The 23,414-nt window shown below is 48.1% G+C and overlaps 1 protein-coding gene across 6 annotated transcripts in view; it reads right to left on the bottom strand.

The window, feature by feature from the left end:
* Window positions 1-18,555, bottom strand: part of RREB1 (ras responsive element binding protein 1) — a 163,827-nt gene extending 145,272 nt beyond the window's left edge. For 4 of the 6 annotated variants that reach the window (XM_029053753.2, XM_029053749.2, XM_029053750.2 and 1 more), the window contains exon 1: window positions 17,960-18,243. The gene's annotated coding sequence lies outside the window, so the exon portion shown is untranslated. Of the gene's footprint in view, window positions 1-17,287; window positions 17,629-17,959; window positions 18,244-18,294 lie in introns of those variants that run through there. The other 2 variants (XM_029053745.2, XM_029053746.2) reach the window with 2 other exon arrangements.
* Window positions 18,556-23,414: the final 4,859 nt, after the last annotated feature.

The raw sequence follows: 23,414 nt of genomic DNA, 5'->3' as shown, positions 1-23,414 counted from the left end.
ATTTTACTGCCTGTTGCCCTGTTAGATTCTAAAATCCGTGAGGGATGGGAACATGTCTCCTAACTCCAGGGTCCACTGTTCTCTCCCCAGAAGGCGCTGAGTAATGGCGACTGACTGACTGAAAGGCTTGGGTCAGCATACAAGCGGGCTAAAGCTGAGCTTGACTGAGTCCTTCTGACACTTCCGGGGGCTTCCCTCTTGCCCTTCCCACCTCTTCTCATTGAATACAGGGAAAATGGGTGAGAAGAGCAGGCACGGTCAGGCCAGCGGGATGCAGCTGTAAATGCACAGTGACTTCACACAGACCGGTTACCTCCACTGGCCACTGGGACTTGTCGTTACACGTAGAAACCAAATGCACAGAGGGAGAGCACCCCTCATCCCCTCTCCCCGCCCCTTTCAGAATTTCAGAATCCCACTCTGTTCCGATCAGCACAGTCGTGGAAATCCATCCGGGTCATGGCTAGGGCAGGCCAGATTGGGCTATTTTCTGTCCACCCCATTTCTGATTGTCATCTTTCTGCCATTTCTAACAAAAACGCTCCCTATATTGGATAGCACGTGGGCCTGGGAATCGGGAGGAGCTGTTTTCCGATCTCGGCTCCGCCGCTTATCTGCTTCGTGAACTTGGGCAAGTCACTGAATTTCTCTGTGACTCGGTTACCTCGTCTATAAAATGGGGATTAAGACCGTGAGCCCCATGTGGGACCTGAACTGTATCCAACCTGATTATCCTGTCTCTACCCGAGCACTTAGTACAGTGCCTGGCATATAGTAATTGCTTAACAAATACCATTTAAAAAAAAACACATTTAAACTGAATTTTTACATCAAGTGTTCACACGAGCAGAATACTCTAGTAGCAGTGTAAAAGCAAATGAAACAGGCAAGGTCCCTGGCAATTAACAAGTTTCTAGGCTGAAACGCAGGACAAGTTTTTTTTTGGGGGGGGGGGGTTGAGTTTTAACACTGCAGGGCCTAACAAGAATGAAAAGATCTGCCCATACCAATTTTCTGAGGTCTCAGACAGATGCTGAACTTCTGGAGGGCTCCTGGGATGGGAAAATGTTAACAGAACACCTAATAAAGTTTCAAGCAACTCACTAGCTTTGCCCCCTCTCCTAAAAAGACACTAGCTGAATGGTCCCTTGGTCATTTCTACTTACTGTCAAGGAAACAGGAGGATAAACAGGGCTTGTACTCTTCCAAATTTTCTCCAAGTAGAGAAATTTTAGCAATCCCAAATAGTCCATAATGTCTTCTAGACTGAAAATACAAAGGCACACCCAGGCAGACATTTGTGATTTAGTTTCTCCCCAGTGTCAGGATGGAAAGAAACTGATGTCGACGAGAGGGATCGTTTTGGAACACACCCGGCCAAGTCTATTCATTCAAAGCTGCGCATAGGCCTTCTGAAAGGCAGGAATTAGGGGGAACCCATTCTTAGTCTCAAAACTGATTACAGCAACATGACTAGACATGCTCAATTTGATGCAACACATCCATTTTCTGATGGCAAAGAGAAGTTCCCAGAATTAGTGTCTTCGTGCCCCAAATTTCAAGATGGCACGGCAAAAAGATGTGTGCCGTTTATCCTCAGTAAGTAGCCCCGGCTCTAGACTATCTGACATCACTCTGAAATCCTTAGAAGCAAAGTACACTCTCACTGAAAACCTGCAATTTTTAATCTCCTGCTGCAAACAAGCCATCGGGATGTTCGGTACAGATCCAGGGGAAATTCAAGTAGGAGGTCAACCCTATGCACTGCCTGTGGAATCAGGTCAGTCACCGACACTCGTCCCTCAGCTCTGAAGTTTCTGCTTTTACTCTGGAGACCCACTTCGCCTTCTCTTCCTGACCAAGAAGCTGGAGCTTTTAAAACCAAGCAGCAGGGACCATGGAAGGTGTCGTGGCCGACCAGCAGCTAGGAACTGACATGCCACAGAGCAGGTTGTGGTGTGCTACTCTCTGGCCCAGGTGGCCGAGGGACACCCTATTTGGCTACTACTTCCTTTCATTCCCCTTGCTCTGGACACGCCACGTCACCTTACTGACACTGGATTTTGTGCACCGGGCCCCGAGCAACTTTCACCCACTTAACCCTTTGGCTTTTCAAAAAAGTAATCAACTGTATGTACTGAACACTTACTGTGTGCAGAGCACCCTACTAAGCGCTTGGAGGAGTTCAACAATATAATCAACTAATGTGATTCCATGCAATCTCCTCTAGGGAGTCTCTTTCCTAGTAATTCTAAACCGGAATTACTTCGGAGAAGGGCTAGGTGACGTGTCTCCTTCTTGGCATGCTAAGAGAGAAGTCAGAGAAATGTAGGTACCATTACAGGGGTGAAAATTAGATGAAGGTTTTCACAGAAACCACAAATAATGATACAACTGGGTTGACAAGACGATCTACTGGGCCGATACCTAGATTGAGGAAGCAAATAAAGGAATCGTCATCACCACTTCGGATCCGTTAAAATAAAAAGAATAATAGTTCTCGTTGAGCACTTACCATGTGCCAGGCAATGTTAATCAGGGCAGTCCCTGTCCCACATGGGGCTCACACTCTTAATCCCCATTTCACAGCTGAGGTAACTGAGGCACAGGGAAGTGAAGTGGCCTTGCCCTAAAATCACACACCTGCATCCAATCCTATTTGCTTGCCTCCACCTCAGTGCTCAGTAGAGAGCCTGGCACATAGTAGGCAGTTAAATACCACTATTATTAAAAACGGCATAAAGGCAGCAACATTTTAAAGTGCAGGTGAGCCTTACTTGACACTGAGCTTGGTGCCGAGAAACGTCAATGAAGAGGGAATTGAGTAAATCGTTTTACTTTGTATAAGGGGAGTAATATTATGGGAAGCAGCGTGGCTTAGTGGAAAGAGCACGGGCTTGAGAGTCAGAGGTCATGAGTTCGAATCCAGGCTCTGCCACTTGTCAGCTGTGTGTCTGTGGGCAAGTCACTTAACTTCTCTGGGCCTCAGTGACCTCATCTGTAAAATGGGGATTAACTGTGGGCCTCATGTGGGACAACCTGATGACCCTGTATCTACCCCAGCGCTTAGAACAGTGCTCTGCACACAGTAAGCACTTAACAAATACCAACATTATTATTCCAGATCTAAAAATGAGCCAGCTAAGTATATTGAAGATGCTAAAGAGTGGACCTTAAATATCAGCTAGGCAACGTCAGTACGAGACCAAATCAAGAAAATCAAGAAGCAGTGTGGCCTAGTAGAAAGAGCACGGGCCCGGGAGTCAGAGGACCTGGGTTCTAATCCCGGCTCTGCCGCTTGCCTGCTGTGTGATCTTAGACAAGTCACCTTCTCTGTGCCTTAGTTTTCTCGGCTGTAAAATGGGGAGCAAACAGCTACTCTCCACCTTCTTAGATTGTGAGCCCCATGTGGGCCAGGGGCTGGAACTAACCAGATTATCTAGTATCCACCCTAGTGCTTGGCACATTGTAAGTGCCACATTATAATTACCTAGGCCTCTGGCTCCCAAGTGCTCCCCTTCTCACCTTTTAAGCATTTCAGGCACAATGTTTGCGGAGGACCGCAAACTAAGCCCACAGATGAAAGAAACATACGTGTTCCTCTCCTCACGCTAAGGACGCCCTGTGAGAAAGGCAGTGTTAAATGAATTCTTGTATGGCGAGGCTGGGTTCAAGACTTTTAAGTCTACCGATGCAATCCAGTATTAAAAAATGGGGGAGGGAGGAGAAAGGGAGTGACAACCCTGGTCAACTTTTTTTTAGAAAAATGTCTATGTAAAGCAAAACAAACCCAAGACCCTCTAAGAGCGCAGGTTCACTCAGTATTGCCAAGGTCGGTGGTCGAAGGTGTGGGAGTGGGGCTGCATATGCCCACAGGGAACAGGTGATTTAAACCTCAAGAAGGCGCTGATAGTATTTGGGGTGATCCGTCATCCTGGAAGAGCTAAACTATGGATACGGTTTCAATACAGACAGTATTAAAATAACGTTCAGGATCTTTAGGCCAAAAACCCATCAGCATATTCTCTTCTCACTGAAGTGGCAAATGGCAAGTTAGCCAGGAGAAATAATAATAATAATAATGTTGGTATTTGTTAAGCGCTTACTATGTGCAGAGCACTGTTCTACGCGCTGGGGTAGATACAGGGTAATCAGGTTGTCCCACGTGAGGCTCACAGTTAACCCCCCTTTTACAGATGAGGTCACTGAGGCCCAGAGAAGTAAAGTGACTTGCCCACAGTCACACAGCTGACAAGTGGCAGAGGCAGGATTCGAACCCATGACCTCTGACTCCCAAGCCGGGGCTCTTTTCTGGATTCATTTTTCTTTTCAATCATCATCTTGGTCTGATTTGGTAGTAGCGGGCCTTCACTCAGACGCATCCATACTTGAGGCCCTCCTGGAATTATTGGATTGATGACGTCATAAAATACAGGCCAAGGCAACTCATGCTTGAAGTAGCCAACATTTGAGTGAGTCCCAAAGATTTACATATGAGGAAAGACTTTCCCACTCCTGATCGGGAGACTTCCTTCGAAGGTTACCCAGCATTCTCCCGACAAATATAATATACGCTGTTATATTTCACTTACAAAGAAGTGGAGGATTCAGAAAAATGATTCAGAGCCCACACATAACAGGATTGGAAATTCTGAATGGGAGCTACCTGCTAATTAACAGTTTGGTAGATCACTGCTTCACCAGGCATTTATATAAATGAATAACCAGTTCCCAAGCCCCCGCGCTGAACCCAATTTGACAGAGTGGTCTTTCCCACACAGAGAAAACCAGTCGGTCATTGCCGTGAAGGTTTTCTGTGCAAGAACACATCCAATCTCGGGAGCTGTGAAATGGCTAGGGAAGAAGCAGCGTGGTGGAGTGGAAAGAACGGAGGACTGGGAGTCAGGAGACCCGGGTCTGAATCCTGCCTCCGTCGTCTGCTTGTTGGGTGACCCTGAGCAAGTCACCGTGCTTCTCTGAGCCTCCGGCTCCTCCTCTTTAAAATGGGGGTTCGATATCTATTGTGCCTCCGCCCGAGACTGTGAGCTCCCTATAGGATTGGGACTGTGTACGATCTGACCGCATCAGGTCTATCCCGGCACAGGCCCGGCACCAAAATAAATGGTTAATTCATTATTATTGCTATTATCGCTAAGAATATGTGATCGCTTGATGGTAATCACAGCGGTCGAGATAACCTTACATAGTCACGAGGCACACGGAGACAGACGTCAGGCCCCGCTAGTCCCTGGTACCATCAGGCCTCCGAGGCCCGTGACAGGGACCGCCGGCTCCCTCCACCTTCGGGACACCCATCGGCCCGTCACCTCTCCAGCCTCGCGGGGTCGGGCTGAGGGTGGAGCAGCAGCAACAGGCCAGTTAAACCTTCAGGACATAGGTGGTTCCAACTGTCAGACACCGGAGTGGCAAGGAGCCCGAAACCCCGCTCCTCTAGCCGCAATATTGCTCTTAGTGCATTGAATCGATTAAATAATGGTATCTACTAAGCACTTACTGCGTCCAGAGCACTGCACCAAGCCCGTGGGAGGGTCCAATGGAGCTGGGAAGCCGATCCGGCCTCCAAGAAGCTTACAGTCCAGTGGGACGGGCAGACGTTAGCGTAAATTACAGGTAAGGGGAAGAAATGGAGTGGAATGACATGTACAGAAGTGCCGGTGGGGTGGAGAGGAGGCGGCGCATCCAAGCACCCGAAGCAAGATGGCGTGGCGGATAGAGCACGGGCCTGGGAGTCCGCAGGTCATGGGTTCTAATTCTGCCTCCGCCACCTGTCTGCTGCGTGACCCTGGGCAAGTCACTTCACTTCTCTGGGCCTCAGTTACCTCAGCTGGAAAAGGGGGATTGAGATTGCGAGCCCCATAAGGGGCGGGTACTGTGTCTAAGCCCATTTGCTCGCATTCACCCCAGTGCCTAGCAGAGTGACTGGCACACAGTAAATGCTAAATAAATACCACAACTATTATTATTACCGAAGAGCTTAGGGAGTACAAACTTAAGGGCATGGGGAGAATGCGGTAGGGAGACGAGAGGAAAGGCGGGGAAGGCTTCCTGGAGGAGATGTGGTTTCAGTAGGGCTTTTAAGACAGGGAGGCTTGATAATCTGTCAGACACGACGGGGAAGGGGGCTGCGGGCAGGAAAGCGTGAGCAAGGGGTCAATGACTAGAGAGCTAAGATCGAGGTTCAGTAAGTAGGTTGGTATTAGAGGAGCAAAGTACGCATGCTAGTTTCTAACGGGATAGTGCTTAGAACAGTGCTCTGCACATAGTAAGCGCTTAACAAATACCAATATTACCTCCCGGTTCTGCCCTTTGGCAGCTGTGTGACCGTGGGCAAGTCATTTCACTTCTCGGGGCCTCAGTGACCTCATCTGTAAAATGGGGATTAAAAACTGTGAGCCTCACGTGGGACAACCTGATGACCCTGTATCCACCCCAACGCTTACAACAGTGCTCTGCACATAGTAAGCGCTTAACAAATACCAACATTATCTTGATTCTATTTATTTGGAGGCACAGAGAAGTGAAGTGACTTGCCCAGAGTCACCCAGCTGCCAAGCGGCAGAGCGGGGATTTGAACCCATGACCTCTGACTCCATTGGACCAGCGTGGCAGCGATCTGGATAGAGAGGAAGAAGCATATTCTAGAGATGCTGTGATGGTAGAAAGGACAGGATTCGGTGACCGGCTGAATACGCTGGTTTACAGAGAGAGGTGAGTCGCAGATAATGTCAAGGTTGCGAGCTTGTGAGACAGATGGCGGTGACACTGCTCATAACGACGGCAAAGTTGGGAGGCGGGGATAGAGAAGCAGCGTGGCTCAGTGGAAAGAGTCCGCCACTTGGCAGCTGTGCGACTTTGGGCAAGTCACTTCACTTCTCTGGGCCTCAGTGACCTCATCTGTAAAATGGGGATGAAGGCTGTGAGCCCCATGAGGGACAACCTGATCACCTTGTATCCCCCCAGCACTTAGAACAGTGCTTTGCACATTGTAAGCGCTTAACAAATATCAACATCATTATTATTACGATACGGGTGGGAAGAGAAGTCCAGTGTGGGATCTGTTAAAACTTCAGGTGTCAGCCGAAAATCTATGTACAGATATCCTGAAGGCAGGAGAAAATGGGAGACCGAAAGAGAGAGGTCTAGGCCGGTAGATTTAGGAGTCGTCACTGGCACAGGGCTGAGATTGGGAGCGATTGAGGTCCCCAGTGGAGTGGGTGTCCCTTAGTCTTTTTTTTTCCTTATTGCATTTTCATTCTTTCCTTACCTGCCTGTCCCCAGCCCTGTTTCCCCACTTATTCTCAGACTGACCCTTTGGGGGCCGGGGGCCAGGAACCGTATCTAAGAAGAGAAGCGGCGTGGCTCAGTGGAAAGAGCCTGGGCTTGGAAGTCAGAGGTCATGGGTTTGAATCCCGGCTCTGCCACCTGTCAGCTGAGTGACTTTGGGCAAGTCACTTCACTTCTCTGGGCCTCAGTTCCTCATCTGTAAAATGGGGATTAAGACTGTGAGCCCCACGTGGGACATCCTGGTCACCTTGTATCCTCCCCAGGGCTCAGGACAGTGCTTTGCACATAGTAAGTGCTTAACAAATGCCATTATTATTATTATCACTTACCATGCACTTGCCAGCTGTGTGACTTTGGGCAAGTCACTTACCTTCTCTGTGCCTCAGTTACCTCATCTGTCAAATGGGGATTAAAACTGTGAGCCCCCGAGGGACAACCTGATCACCTTGTATCCCCCAGCGCTTAGAACAGTGCTTGGCACATAGTAAGCGCTTAACAAATACCACAATTTATTTTATTTTTCTCAGCCTTTACAGTACAGTGCTTTGCCACGATATGCCCTCGATAAATACCACGGAAAGAATGGATGCATCTGTGACATGTTGCCCCCTCTACCTGCTGTTTCGTTTTCTTCCTTTCTAGGACAACGATACACAGTAACTTGACCGAGAAGAAAAATGAAAAACAACAAGCCAAAATTACCAATTCTACTGAATGTAACTGCCCCATCTGAAATGTGGTTGTGCCCTGAAGCGACGGAGGACTGAGGTTATAATTCAAGGAAAAGGGTAGGAGAGGTGGGTTTCAGGCCTTGGCTTTGCTTTGGCTCAGGAGACATGACCTTATACTTGCACATGCTGCAGTTCTGGGATCTCTAATGACCACGAGTGGCTGGTCGGGCTCAGACTGACACTGAGGCCATGAGATTACACAAAACAAAACAAGCATCTCTTACACTGGTGGATTTCTTTTTTTTTAGTTAAATAAGGGAAATGAATCCAGCTGCTGTCCAGCTAGAGAACAGAAATACGGCTCCATTCCTTTTGGTTCTTCTCCTGTGCTATATACATGGGGATTTATGATAATCTTTCAAGTCGTTTCGGAGCAAGATAAAAGTCATCTACGAGGGTGAAGCAGTTTATACCCACATCTAACACTCACAAGGCATAAGCTTCTTAAGGGCAGGAACCACATTTTTCCTATGTTTTCTCAAGTACCCAACACTAGATTGTAGCCAAAAGGGAGAATGATCATTACAACTCGGGGATGGGAAGAAGGGTGTCTGCCCAAGTTTAGAATACAACACTCAAAACCTGAAACTCTCATATCTGAGTTGTTTGTGGTATGCTGCAATTTCTCATCGTTATGGGCGGTGACAATGAATTGTAATATCTTTACTAGCTTTTTGAATATCAAAATACTTTAACGATTTGAATATAAATGAAGTCAGAAAGCTGCGGGTTAAGTTTCCCTTGATTATGCTTAAAACACACACACACCCCAACACCCTCACAGAAAAGAATAATAATAATGATGACGGTACCTATTAAGCGCTTACTATGCGCCAAGCACTGTTCTAAGCACTGAGGTAGATACAAGGTAATCAGGTTGTCCCCTTCTAATAATAACAGCGGTATGTGGTAAGCCCTTACTATGTTCCAGGCACTGTACTGGGGTAGATACAAGCTAATCAGGTTGGACAGAATCCATGTCCCATATGGGGCCCATAGTCTTAATCCCCATTCCACAGAGGAGGTAACTGAGGCACAGAGAAGTGAAGTGACTTGCCCACAGTCACACAGCTGCCAAGTGGCGGAGCCGAGATTAGAACCCACGACCCTGACACCCAAGTCCGGGCTCTCTCCACTAAGCCACGCCGCTTCAAAAAGAAGCTTGCTTCAAGTTTAAATTAAACCTCAAGTATGGGAATAGCGGTCTGAGATGAGTTTACCTATCCCTAAAAAACGGACTGTACTCAGAGCCCACGACTGCTCAGATTTTTTAAAAATTCCTTTTCCACATTAGATAAGGAAACTGAGCTACAGCTGTGCTAGACAGCTGTGCTGGAAAGCTGTTAACTTTTATTCTTTCAAAGAACTACTTTCAAATACTGGTGCAGATAGACCCTGCTCTGAAACTAGATCGGAAAACGAACATGTAATAGAAACCTTTGGAACTAACTGCACAGTTTCAGGAAAACAGCATTTGGACCAAGTGCGCATCACGCTGTATTTGATGCTATAAAAATTCTTCTTCTCCTGCAGCATTCAACCCTCTCCAAAATAAAGGTAAAGCAAATGGAAAAACAAACACCAACTACACATACATGACTTAGATGAACAAGAATCAAACTGCATAGACCAGGATTCCACTGAACTCAACCACTAATGAAATAAAAAAGTTATTAAGCTCAGCTCCTGGCACAAAACAGTGAGCACTATTAGGACTCTGAAATTTTACCCTTGATCCATGTGCTCATTTCTCTGGTACAGTATAAACTATGCCCTGAGAAGGCAGTGAAAAGTGGACGTAATTAGCAAAGGCCCCCCGGAGCCACTGGATAGCATAATGAAATGTTTCCTTTTTCAATTACAGAAAACAAGTACGTTACTGAAACTTTCCTATATTCAACTCCTAGCTATGAAATATCTTCACCTATTTAAAATAAAGAAGATAGCGTACTCCCAGGGAGGCTCAGTTACTTGCCAGGTTACAACCGAAACAAACAAAAAAAAAAACTGTGTGGGTGAGCAGCATTCTACATGTGACAGAACATCAAATTCATCACATATAAATCACTCTCAGGTTTCTGTTTAGCATTCAAGAAGATGTCCAAGAGAACCCAAACGATTAAGCAACAGAAGCAAAATGTTCCTGTATCTTTAAGATGTCATGGCAGATTCTTTGTCTCCCTATTTCCCTACAATCAATTACATGAACTTCTAGTTAGAAACTGGTTGTCAAAGTTCAGCGTCTAAAACCATGAGAAATACAGGAGTTCCCCAGTTTGGAGCAGAATTCATCAAGCAATTTTGCTTTAGCCAATGTTAGAGCCCCATCAAGGTTTCCTGAACTAGGGTCAAAACAGATATGAGGGCCTATATGAAAATGCATCCTGTCTTCATACTTATTAAGAAAAAAGATGTGATTTATATTTCTGTTTTACAGAAACAAAGGACCTCACCCTTTTTCAATCATCTGGAATGTTCGAAAGGAAACAGCTTAGCAATACCTAATGAGCTGCGTGAGCAAATTAAAATGGCAGAAACATTATATTATTTTTATGACCAAGTGAGGCAGGCAAGCAGCGTGGCCTAGTGGATGGAGCATGGGCCCGGGAGTCAGAAGGACCCGGGTCCTAACCCCGGCTCTGCCACTTGTGTGCTGGGTGACTTTGGGCAAGTCACTTAATTTCTCTGTGCTTCAGTTACCTCAACTTTAAAAGAGAAATTAAGACTGTGAGCTCCATGTGGGAGCTAGCTTGTATCTACCCCAGCACTTGGTACAGTGTCTGGCACACAGTAAGCACTTAAGTAGCATTTAAAAAAAAAAAAAGCAATCATGCTAGCCTAAAAAAAACCAAGAGTTGTTTTAAAAAGTCCCAATACCATGAGGGTTATTAGAGGCAAATGTTAGGCTTATTAAAAGGTACACCCCCTTCCCTCACCCAACCATGAAGATTGAGAAGCAGCGTGGCTCAGTGGAAAGAGCATGGGCTTTGGAGTCAGAGGTCATGAGTTCGAATCCCGGCTCTGCCACTTGTCAGCTGTGTGACTGTGGGCAAGTCACTTCACTTCTCTGTGCCTCAGTTCCCTCATCTGGAAAAAGGGGATTAAGACTGTGAGCCCCACGTGGGACAACCTGATTCCCCTGTGTCTACCCCAGCGCTTAGAACCGTGCTCTGCACGTAGTAAGCGCTTAACAAATACCAACATTATTATTATTATTATGGAAGAAAAGCAACCATTTTATCATTCTTCCTAACAAATATCTTCTGGTGCCACCAGTAGGAACAGAATGCAGAGCTGCATGAGCCACAGGTCTGATCCTGAATGGCATTGCTTCCACTCTGTGTTCATGAACCCCGGCACTATTTTAAACCTTCTAAATACTCGGTACACAAAGTGCTTTACAGATTCCCCTTGGTAAAACCTGATGAAACATTTAAACGGGAAATATGAAATAACTTGTCAAAAGTTTTTAATTACCTCCCTCCTCCCCCCTCCCCGCAGCCTTGATTTAAAAATTTGGCACTGTTTGGGGGTGGGGGGGGTTCAATCACAGCTATCAGTACCAACTTTGCATAGAGAGTCTGCAGATGAATCTTTGCTGAGGTATGTTGTCTCTGGGACTTTACAGAGGCTTTCAAATTCCCTTAACATTACTTGTTTGAATCACACTGAACAAACAGTCCCCACCCAATCTCCTACTTCTTTTGTTTGAAGCATCTATTCACAGGCACCTTTCACTGATTGGTAGGCCCAGGCGAAATGGCCAACTAAAGTACCTTTAAAAGGCACACCACAAAGTTAGAGGAAACAAGATTTTTTGCTCCCCACATCTTCCCCCCCTTTTCTTCCTTCCTTCCCTCCCGGTTGAAATATCAGCTTCCGCCATCAAGGAAATTTGCAGCTTCCCGGCATGCTTCAGAGGAATCCCTTCATCCTTCCATCCTTCCTCCTGAAGGTACAATTCCCCAGATTTCTCCTTGACTAACCAGATTTTCAATACCAACAAGATCGCCCGAAGAGAGGCAGCAATGACTGCCATTACAAATTCAAACACAGTCTCCGAGGTCCCTAACTGAAATGGAGTTGGTACTTGTTAAGTGCTTACTATGTGCCGAGCGCTGTTCTAAGAGGTCACTAACTGAAATGGAGTTGGTACTTGTTAAGTGTTTACGACGTGCCAAGCGCTCGCTCTTCTAAGCACTGGGGTAGATACAAGTTGAGCAGGTTGGACACAGGCCCTGTTCCACTTGGGGCTCACGGTCTGCCTCGAGGCCATCACCGGAAAATAACCAATTTCATTCATCTGTATTTATTGAGTGCTTACTGTGTGCAGAGCACTGGACTAAGCGCTTGGGAGAGTACAGTGTAACAAGAAACAGCCACATTCCCTGCCCACAACGACATTACAGTTTAGAGGGGGAGCCAGACATTAATATAAATAAATTACAGATACGTGCCTAAGGGCTGGGGTGGGGGGAGATGAGCAAGTCAGGGCGACGGAGAAGAGAGTGGGAAAAGAGGAAAGGAGGGCTTAGTCAGGGAAGGCCTCTTGGAGGAGATGGGCCTTCAATTTCACGAGTGTCTCTTCCTTGCCCATTTCCATATTTCCAGCGACAATAGAGGCCAGAGAACTGAAATGTGCAAAAAGTATCCTCCTTCAGCCCCCTTGCCTCCCTTGGGAAAACAAAGCAAAGGTGCCCTAAAAACAAAACGAGCTGTTTTGGAAGGCGGTTCTCGCCTCTCCTCCTCCTATGGGGTTATTCCCTTTAGATATACAGGAATAACTCCCATGTAGAAAGTGTCCCAGTTCCATGGGGTGTGTACGGAGACAGACGTTTGATCCCTTTGTTTCTTTATTCAGACTTGAATCCTAGGCCTTACGATACCATTTTCACCCCCAAAATGTCTTAGCTCCTCCCACCTGGGAGTGGAAAATCACCACTGAAATTTCACCTGCTCATTGGGTCAAAAGTGAACAACTATCTTGTTTATTCCCCCAGATTAAGGTTTGTAGTAATTACACCTCCTAGCTGTGCTTGCTTAAAAGGTGCCAAGCACTGTGCTGGGCACTAGAATAGATGCAGAATAATCAGATCCGACACAGATAACCCAGGTTGGGCTCAGTCTCAGAGGTAGAGAGAGAGAGCAGGGATCTTACCCCTTATTTTATAGAAGAGCAAGTTGAGCTGAAACTTAGAGAGGGTACCGTGTTTGCTCAAGGTCACACACAGAGCAGTCTCAGGCAGGGCCGGGATTAGAAATCTGGGTCCCATATTCTTTTCACTAGGCCATGCTTCCTTCTACTTTGGTAACCCCAGTTCTTAATCAAGGGATAATGTAGCTTCAGTCTGCAGAGCGCATATTTTTATCTAGCCGAAATTTTCAAAGCCCTACAAAGGATGATGCTTCTCAAGTGAAACTTTTAGCAACTTTTCACCATTTCTTCCCAGAGGAGTTGTGAAAATGTAGAACTGATCAGTTGTGAACCATTTGGAGGCTAAAACGATTTCTTTTTAAAAGGAGCCTAAAGCCTAATGCCTTTGGCTGAGCACAGGCCTAATCTAAGGGAAGGGAATGATTGATCACAAGTAGGGAAAACTTTTCACATCACCAGGGACGGACTCAATTTGATACCATATTGCATTTCTTCCCTTTGAATGCAAATTTACAACACACACATACAACTTTAAACACACCCGTTTCAAATAAGGATGCTATTACCACATGAAATTGAGTTCATCTGATTTCTTCTTTTAAATCCCAAATATTTTGGGAGGATGTCTCTCTGCAAAAAGACAAGCTGCGTTTGGACACCTCCACGCAGTCAAAATACTGTGAAGAGCATAACCATTGGGGAAAAAAGTATATTTTTTTCTTCCTACTTTAAAGACTAACTTCCTCGCTATTGGTACTGTAGAGCAGAATGCTTACAAAAATGCCTGGGTTAATTTTAGCATCCTTCTGTTTAGCTGCTTAGCAACACTTATCCTATGACCTTCTAAGCACCACCTACTTTTAAAAGGATAATGAATAGAACCATCAAGGGGGTTCACCTCTGATTGTCAAGATTGACTAGGTTCGCTCCTCCTCTACCCCCTTCTTTCTCCCTTCCCTCCGGACTAAACAAAGGCAGAATTGGGTTTACTAGCAAGTTTCATTAACCGGAGAACTGAAACTGCAGTACCAAAGTCATCATAGCCCGTTGGTGATCCAGAAGTGGCACTTTCAAGTGGCAGGTAAATCACATATTCCTTCAACACTGCCGGACCAAAGTTTTTAATATTTTCTTTTTGGCCAAGCAATGACTATTTTTTTTTTCAAATTGTATCTCAAATATAATCGGTTGATTGATTGATTATCTGGGTGCTGGAAGCAGACCCACAATACTGTGATCATGACTGTCAGTCTTTATAAAATTCAAAATTAAAATCCTGATATCCAAAGGTCACTCTTGCTGAGCCATGTAAACAGGAATAGATGCAGCAGCACCTGTACCAGCTGAGTCAGGCTCACACACCCCACCACAAACTCTCCTAAACAACTTCCATTTTGAATTTGTCATGAGTACCTAAAATCCAGAGAGTAAGTTTTAGCACTTGACTCATCACTTCTTTCCACCAAAACATGAAACACGGGGAGCATACACCAGAAATAAAAATTCCTCTTTAAAAAAAATTCAGGGAAAGTCTTCTCCCCCCCCGCCCCCAAGATCGAAATATAGGTTTCATTAACCACTTCAAGGAGAAGATATCTGGGGAGGGGGGAGGCACCTCTTCAACTACTTAAAAAACGATAAGGAAATGAAGCGATTTTTCAGCATTATAAAGTGAAAGTCATTAAAATGGGATGCACTATGTACCAATTGAGAACAGTAGGTGTGGCTCTTACTAATCTTCAATAAAGAGGTGGTGGCTCTCTGCTTGATTAGATGATGGATATAATTTGCTTGGAAATCCAAACTCAAGAAGGGTCATTTTTCCCAGAATACATATGTGTATGCACGTACACACACACACATATTCTCTAGTCTCTAACATGGCCCACCTCAGTATGAATCATTAAAAGTATCCTTTACCCCGACTCCACCTAAACCACTAACTGGGATCACAGGAACGAGTTCTGTGCCTACAAAAATCACATGTTTTAGCAACATTCTTTAACCCTCACAACCATCAGATCAAATTGTGTTTTAGACCTTGAACCTACTTATTAAAATAAGCAATCAAATTTAAATGATGCCTTTGAAGGGCCTTAAGGAAAGGAAACGAAAAGAAATGGCCCAATTGCTGTGACCTCTCCCTTGCACATTCCCTTAACAGTGACTGCTTTTTGGGGGGGGGGGGGGGGGGGGCTGTAGTCAAACATGTTGAATAATGCAGAAGACAAACTTGTACATTCCAAGCGCTTGGTACAGCGTTCGGCACATAGTAAGCGCTCGATAACTACTACTGAATGAAACTTGCAAAACAACTGTGCGTTAGCATCTCCCTTTTCGGTCCCAGGATGCAATTACCTTGCTTTTCCAAGCATCACTCATCCAGGAGCATTATTTCCAACCGGTCCCGAGCTGAATCTCAACTCGGGGGCCGAGATGAGGAATCATTTCTCCCTACTCTCGGCGACGACCCCGGCCACGTTTTGCGGCCCGTTTATATAGAGGTAGATATAAAGTCTTTCTACCCCCCCCCCCCCCCCCCCCGCCAAACTAGAGTGCCCGAGTGTGTACTGGCTCTAAAGCCGTGTAGAATTTCGTAATGGAATGTGAACTGCTCGTCCGGATCTGGGCTCACGTTCTATCTTCTAACCAGTAAGGCGCAAGGGGAGGCCAAATCTGCTGAGCAAGGGAAAAACACACACGCACACACACACACACACATTCTCCTCCTCTTTTACAGCCCATCAATGATGCATTGCAGAGCGCGTTCGAAGTCGGTGCTAAACTCTGTGCTAAGTTAGCGTCAACGGGGAAAGGCGGGCAACTCGTCGAGCCGTTCGACTCTGCCAAAGTTCAACCCTGCTCCCTTCTTCCCCACCCACTCCCACCGGGGGGGGGGGAGGGGGAAGGGAGGAAGGGAGGGGAAGTTTCAAGCACCAACTGATCATCACCAAGTCCTCCTCTCGCCCAGCCCGGCCGGGCCCGGGGACAAAACTGAGTCGAACCGACGATGCACCGTTGCAACAGCGAAGCCGGGCAGGAGTTGCACCGCCTCACCGTCCCTCCTCCGAGAAAAGGAGCACACGCAAGGAGAGGACGAACTTCCCAGTTGGTACTCGCGGCGGAAAAGGGCCCCGGCTCACGGAACGAGCAACTGCCCGGCCGAGCGAGGGAGGAACTACATCCCCAACGCGACCCCACTTCGCCATCCAGAAAAGAGGGGTGGAAAAAAAAAGGCTGATCGAAGGGGGGGAGCGAAAAAAACCCCTCTCCCTGCTTCTTAGCAACCATTAAGGTCGCAGTTTCCTAAGAGACGAGATGGATCTCCATGAGACCACATGGGGTGGGGGGGGGAGAAACAGAAGTCGTCTGGAAAACTTGGGGGGGGGGGAGAAAAAGTTGGAAGCATCTTTCCGCGCTATAAACACTGTACCTATGCATCCCCTAACGCGTGTGCTTCCAAGTGGGCCCCGTGCATCCAGACATGGATGGGGATGGGGACTGCAAAAAGGGGAGGGAAAAGAAAAAAAAAGTCGACACACACACACACATCATTTGGTCCAGGAGGCGACGGGCTAAACTTTTCAAACTCTCAACAACTCTAGCGAAAAAGCAAATATCCCCGAAACAAATCTCGTTGTTTGAGATGCTGGCCCAGCGTCTTCCTGTACTCGTGATGTTTCGTGTGTGTGTGTGTGTGTGGTGTGGTCTTTCCTCCCTGTTGTGTACGTTGCACACATACACAGGGAGATGTGCTCCTGACAAAAACACAACCCCGAAGGGAAAGCAAGGCGAAGAAAACGCTTCCAGCAAAGTCGACTCCCAAGTTTTAAGTGGCACAAGCAGCGATTGTTCAACTTTGGAAGAGGAAAAATGGCCAGGACCTGGGGGAAGGACACAGCCATGAGAGGCCCCCCCCCCCCACCTCATCAGAGAGAAAGGGGAGGAAGGGAGGGAGGGAGCGAGAGGCAGAGGCTCGGCCAGACAGAGAAGATCAAAGTACGAATCTAAAAGACACAGACGGATGCTTCCATCGACGGAAGGATCACGGAAAAGTTGGCAGAGAGGACCCCCCTCCCCCATGCAACTTTTATACCTTAAAACGGGCGCCTTCATCTCAGCTTTTTCTAAAAAAAAAAAAAGGATCCAAGGATGATTCGTTTTAAAAAGTTTTTAAAAACGCTCCTCCTCTCTCTCTCCCCCCCCACCCTTCTCGAAAAAGGGGGGGAGGACGGAAGATGGAGTTACGTTAAAAGATGTGCTCGCTGGCAGTCCGCACACCATCCAAGTCCTGGTAGTTCCTGGTTAAAAATAAACTTTGCAGCAGGAGAAGGAGATGATCTGGCCGGATTCCTGAGCTCAGACGGTTTAATATGGATGAGCATCAGGTCCTGCAGGCAAAAACGCTGGTGGTGCTGCTGCTCCTATTCTCAGGGAGCTGGTTGGTAGAGTCAGCAACAGGGAAGGGAAAAGGAGCAAAGGAAGGGGAGGGGGGAGGAGGAGGAGGAGGAAGAGGAGAAAGAGGAGGGGAAAAGGCAGCACAAACTCATCATCACTGCCGACTAGATTTTCGGAAAAAAAAAAAAAGCCCCACAGCGAACTTTTTCTTCACACGAGCTTCGAAAAGAGTAACAGGAGGACTTTAAAAAAAAACCCCAACACCAAACTTACTAATCCCCAAAGTTCTCCAAAAAGCCCTCTCGCTCAGCCACAGCTACTTTTCTGCAAGTCGGTTAAAAGGCAGGCAGAGCTCCATTCTTATACTTACGTTTGACTCTGCTGGGGTTGTCCTCTTTGCGCCGAGACATGATCTGATGGTGACTGATGGGCTTGAGAGGGGGAGGAAAAAAAAAAAAAGAGAGAAAGAGAGAGATGCAAAGTTGTTCCGGAAAAGGAATCAAAATGGCGTTTCTGGATGTGCAAAGTTCATCAACTCCACAATAACTTCCCTTCCTCCTCTTCTCCCTGAAGGAGGAAGATGGGCCCAAAGTGGGAGACCCCTCTAAGTCTCAAGTGGCTTTTTTGGTGGGCCCCTTTCTCTCGCTCATCTCCTTCCCCCTCACTCCCTCCCTCTTACACTCAGTGACTCTCTCCCTCTCTCACCCTGATAAGTAGACACATCACGTGTTGCTCCTGCTAGTCTCCTGGGGACGTGTTACTGAGCTGCTGCTGCTGCTGCTGCTGCTAGAGGTTGGAGACAGTGTCCTCTCCCCACTTTGTGTATCTTTGGTCGATGCTCCCCTCGTTTTGCCACCAGCTACTTCCAGCTTCCCGACTTCACATTTTCAACAGCCTTGACGGGTCCTCCCTGGGTTTGAGGGGTGGTTTTTTCCTCCCTCCCCTCCCGGTTGCATTTTCAGCTTTTGTCTTTGCTCTCCTGGAAGGTGCTGGGGGTTGCTGGGGGGAGGGGCTGGCTTTGCTGGAAGGAAAGGGAAGGAAAGGGAAGGGAGCAGCAGCTGAAGTGGATCCAAATCAGCCGCTCTGCTGGCAGAGTCAGCGACCTCCCCTGCCGCCACTACGGCGCGATGATGGCTTGGACTTTTCGGGGCTCTCGACTCCCGGTGAGGTTGGCCCTCTCTCACCGCCGGCCTTCCCTCATCCCTTCTTTATCCCCGAGGGGCGAGAGATGGAGTTTCTCTCCATGCCTTCATGGGGAAAGCCACCCGGAGGAGGGAGGCCTGTTCACGCCGTCGGCTGCCCTGGCTGGACACCTTTCCGAAAGGGAGGGCGCGCTTCCCCCTCGCCCCGAACCCCACATTTCTTCCCCTGCCATCCTTGCCATCCATCATTCCAAGTGAAATTGCCAGGCGCCTCGCATCTGCCCCTCCTCCGTCCCTGCCACTGTACTTCAAAGACGGCGACTACTGACCCGAAGAATTCCCCCTCTATGCCCCTTCTAACAAAAATTTGACATTTCTCCTCAACCCGATGCTCCCCGTCGCCTCCCGGGCAAGAACTTCAAGATTCCGAGGGCGGTGACCGAAAAGGGAGGGGGACCCCTTGTGCATCTCGGTGCCGTCGAGCAACGGGACTCATTTGGGGCCTGTAAGTTGCGCAGAGCCCTCTACTAGGTACTTGGGCGAGTCCGACGCAACCGAGTCGCCGGACACCATCCCTGCCTTCGAGGAGCTCAAAATCTAACTGGGGAGACAGGCGTTAAAATCAATTACAGATAGAGGAAGGCGGCATAGCGCTGAGGGGTTACAGACCCCGGCCCAACTTCTTCCCTCCTTCGGCTATTACCTCCCTCACAGGATTCTAGTTCTCCCCGGGGAATCAAGAGCTGGGGTTGAGGGCCTCTTCACCTGACATCCCTCTCCCGCCCCTCCCTTCCCACTGCTCCCATCGGTGAACCCTCATGCAGTAGCTTCTGTTCTCTGAGGGACTAGGGGTGTGGCTGATGCAGGAAGTCAGGGAACCTCCAAGTTCATTCTCCTCACCCAGAGCCGGCCCCACCCTGCACCTTGGCTGAGGCAGCAGGGGGTGGGGAATCCACCAAAGTTCCCAGAGATGCCCAGGCCTGTTCATGTGCTTCCTCCAAAACGGCCCACACTCCCCATATGCACACCTGCTGATTATCGTTTCTCCGGTAGGCAGGACAGACGGTCTCTCGTCCACCCCCAGAGACTTCCTAAGAAGCCCCGGGAGAAGGAAAGGGGGCCGAGGAGGTGCGGAGTCCAGGAGAGCGCTGTGACTCCGGCCCCGTTGCCACAGAGGCCGGGATGACAACTCTCTTGGGATTCCCTACGCGCTTGGATTTAGCTGAAAAGGCGAAGGGCACAGTCTGTTCCCCTCCACTTCCTACCCTCTCCCCACCCATACCGGCCAGACAAGCCCGAAACCAAATTAGGCCCTTTGACTAGGACTTGTGGTTGGACCGAGATTTTGAGGTCCGTGATCTCCCTGTGACTGGTGATGGGAACGAAGGTGTGCGGCAGGAGATGGCACCTCCGGAATTCTTGGTCTCACTCATCAGGATGCGATTCACTTAGCTGTTTCCAGCTGATTTTACCATAGCCCCGGGCAGGTTCCCCGGTGGGGGGGTGGGGGGTGGGGCGCGAAAAAGAAGGCCTGTACTCACCAACGCTGCCGGATAAAGTTTTGCAGGAGGATTAATGGTCAGTCCAGGCCTCCTCTCCAAACTTGGAAATAGTTCGGCCTCAGTTGGTCAGTCCCTTGGAGAGACCCATTTTCGGGGAAAGATTGGCTGGGGCGGGAAGCCCGGGGATGGTAAGGCCCAGGTTTGGTCCAGGAGCAGGAGGAAGTTTTAAGCTATGACCCTACTGCTTCAGTAAGTAGTTTCTCCTCTTCTAAACGTCTCCCCATCCCTAACCGGGACTAATCCCGGATATTGCCTGGGCTGTCACATGTTTTGCTCTGGCCACAATGACTGGGACACAGACTCGAGGGGAAAGGACCAATTTTAGTGGCCAGTGGGCAGGACGGGTAACAAATCAATCAGTGGTATTCGTTGAACGCTTACTCTACGCAGAGCACTGTGCTAAATTCTTGGGCGAGTACAGTACAGCTGAGTTGGTAGGCATGTCCCCTGCCCACAAGAAGCTTGCAGTCTAGAGGCGGGGAGCAAGGGCAGCAGCATGGGAGTCAGAGGACCTGGGTCCTCTTTCAGTCCCTGCCACTTGCCTGGCATGTGACCGTGGGCAAGTCACTGAACTGCAACGTGCGTCAGTTTTGTCATCTGTAAAATGGGGTTTCAATATCCGCTCTCCCTCCTCCTTAGACTGTGAGCCCCATGTGGGACAGGGACTGTGTCCGACCTGCTTATCTGGTATCTACCCAGAGTTTAATACAGTGCTTGGCACATAGGACGTGCTCAACAAATATCACAGTTATAATCACCGTCTACCACGCTGGCTGTGGGGACCAGTTCATCGAATCCATAGCCGAGGGCTTCCTCCGGTTTTGAACTCAGCTGTCTCCCGGGAGAGGATCTTTCGCCTGCTTTCAAGGTTTCCATGGACCCCCCCCCCCCCAAACCCTCTCATCCTTTTTTGTTGCTGTTTTATTTTGGGGTTTTTTTGTGGTATTTGTTAAGCACTTAATAGGTGCCAGGCACTGTACTGAGCCCTGGGGTAGGTACTCGCTAATTAGGTTGGACACAGCCCATCTCCCTCACGGGGCTCACAGTCTAAGTCCCCATTTTACAGATAAAGCAACTGAGGCACAGCGTTTCAGTGACTCGCCAAAAGTCACACGGCAGACAAGTGGCAGAGCTGGGAGTAATAATGTTGGTATTTGTTAAGTGCTTAGTATGTGCAGAGCACTGCTCTAAGCGCTGGGGTATACAGGGTAATCAGGTTGTCCCACATGAGGCTCACAGTCTTAATCCCCATTTTACAGATGAGGTAACTGAGGCACAGAGAAGTTAAGTGACTTTCCCACAGTCACACAGCTGACAAGTGACAGATCCGGGATTCGAACCGAGTAGAACCCAGGTCCTCTGACTTCCGGGCCCGGGCCCTTTCCACTAGGCCATACTCCTTCCCAAAACACAGTCGGGGTTTTCTTTGTGACGATTCCGTACTCTGCCCCTTCCTCTCCTGCCGAATAGGCCCAATGCTGGTCCGGGCATTTGTCATATCCCAGATAGATTAGTGCTTCTGCCTCCTCACTGGTCTTCTTGTCTCCATCTTCTCCCCTCTCAGTCCATGCTTTACTCTGGTGCCCAGAACACATCTCTCCATTACTCAGAAACCCTCAATGATTTCCCCTTCGTCTCTGCATCAAGCAGAGACCCTTGACCACTAGCTCCAAGACCCTCTACCAGCTGGGTCCCTTTTACTTATCTACTTTCTCCTCCCACCAACCCCATCTCACACTTTCTTGTCCCTTCCAAGTTCGCCTCGCTGGGCTTCATTCTCATTTCTCCCAACTTCGACCCCTTGCTCCTGCCTGGAACTCCTTCCCTCTGAAAATCCACCAGGCCGCAGCTCGCCGCGCTTTCGAAGCCCTCCGGGATGCTTTCCCCAGTTAACTTTCTTCTTCTAATACTAATGATGATGGTATTTGTTAAGTGCTGACTATGTGCCAAGCACTGTTCTTAGTACTGGGATAGATACAGGGTAATCAAGGTGTCCCATGTGCGGGTCACAGTCTTCATCCTTATTTTCCAGGTGAGGTAACTGAGGCACAGAGAAGTGAAGTGGCTTGCCCAAGATCACACAGCAGACAGGTGACCTACCCAGGATTAGAACCCACATCCTCTGACTCCCAAGCCTGTGCTCTCTCCACTAAGCCTTGTCGCTATTCTCCTATCTTCTCGACCTCAGCAGGTAAGTATACGCTCACAGTCATCTGTGGCATTTTTATATTTTTACCTCCCGGACTATTTTAACCACTGTTTTATTCACAGATCCCTCTCTCCATTCTCTACTTCCTCTTATCTGAAAATTATTTTGTTTGTCTTCCCCATTAGACTACAAACTCCTTGTGCCCTCCCAAATACTGAGTATTGTGCTCTACCCACACGATTGATTGCCGCCATCTTCAGCCTTTCATTCTCTTCCGCTTTGTCCCCTCAGCCTTCAAACGTGCTCAAGACTCTCTGAAAAAAAAAAAAAAATCCCTCCCTTGACCCCATCGTACCTTCCCACCGTGGCCCCGTCATCCTGCTCCCGTTCTCCCTTACCACCAACTTTCTTCTCGACCCCCTGCAATTTGGTTTTCAGCCCCTTCACTCTACCGAAACCACGCTCCCCAAGGTCTCCGGTGACAAAAATCAACGAGCGCTCTCTGTCCTTATCCTCCTTGATGCTGTTGACTCTCCTAGCTATTCTCTTTGGCCTTAGCTTCAATGAAATGGTATTCTCCTGATTCTTTTCCCGCATCCCTATTAATAATAACGACGACGATGATTATGGTATTTATTATTACACCCTTACTACGTTGTGCCTCGCACGAGGTTTGATGCAAGATAATGAGATCGGACATAGTCCCTGCCCCACATGGGGCTCATAATCTAGAAGGAAGGATGGGTATTTTCTCCCCATTTGGCCAAAGAGGAAAATGAGGCACAGAGAAATTGAGTGGCTTGCTCAAGGTCGTACAGTAGGCAAGTGGCAAAACCAGGACTGGAACCTTGACACCCTATTTCCCGGGCCCTTGCTCCTTCTACTAGGCCATGCTCCCTGACTCCTGCTTGGCTTGGCTGCCCTATACAATTCTCTTCTGAATCTTTTCCGGACTCGAGAGAATGAGTATAG

The sequence above is a fragment of the Ornithorhynchus anatinus genome, chromosome X3, assembly GCF_004115215.2.
Source record: "Ornithorhynchus anatinus isolate Pmale09 chromosome X3, mOrnAna1.pri.v4, whole genome shotgun sequence".
Classification (NCBI taxonomy): Eukaryota; Metazoa; Chordata; class Mammalia; order Monotremata; family Ornithorhynchidae; genus Ornithorhynchus; species Ornithorhynchus anatinus.
Note: the sequence above shows the minus strand (reverse complement) of the source record. Positions and strands in the feature narration are given on the sequence as shown.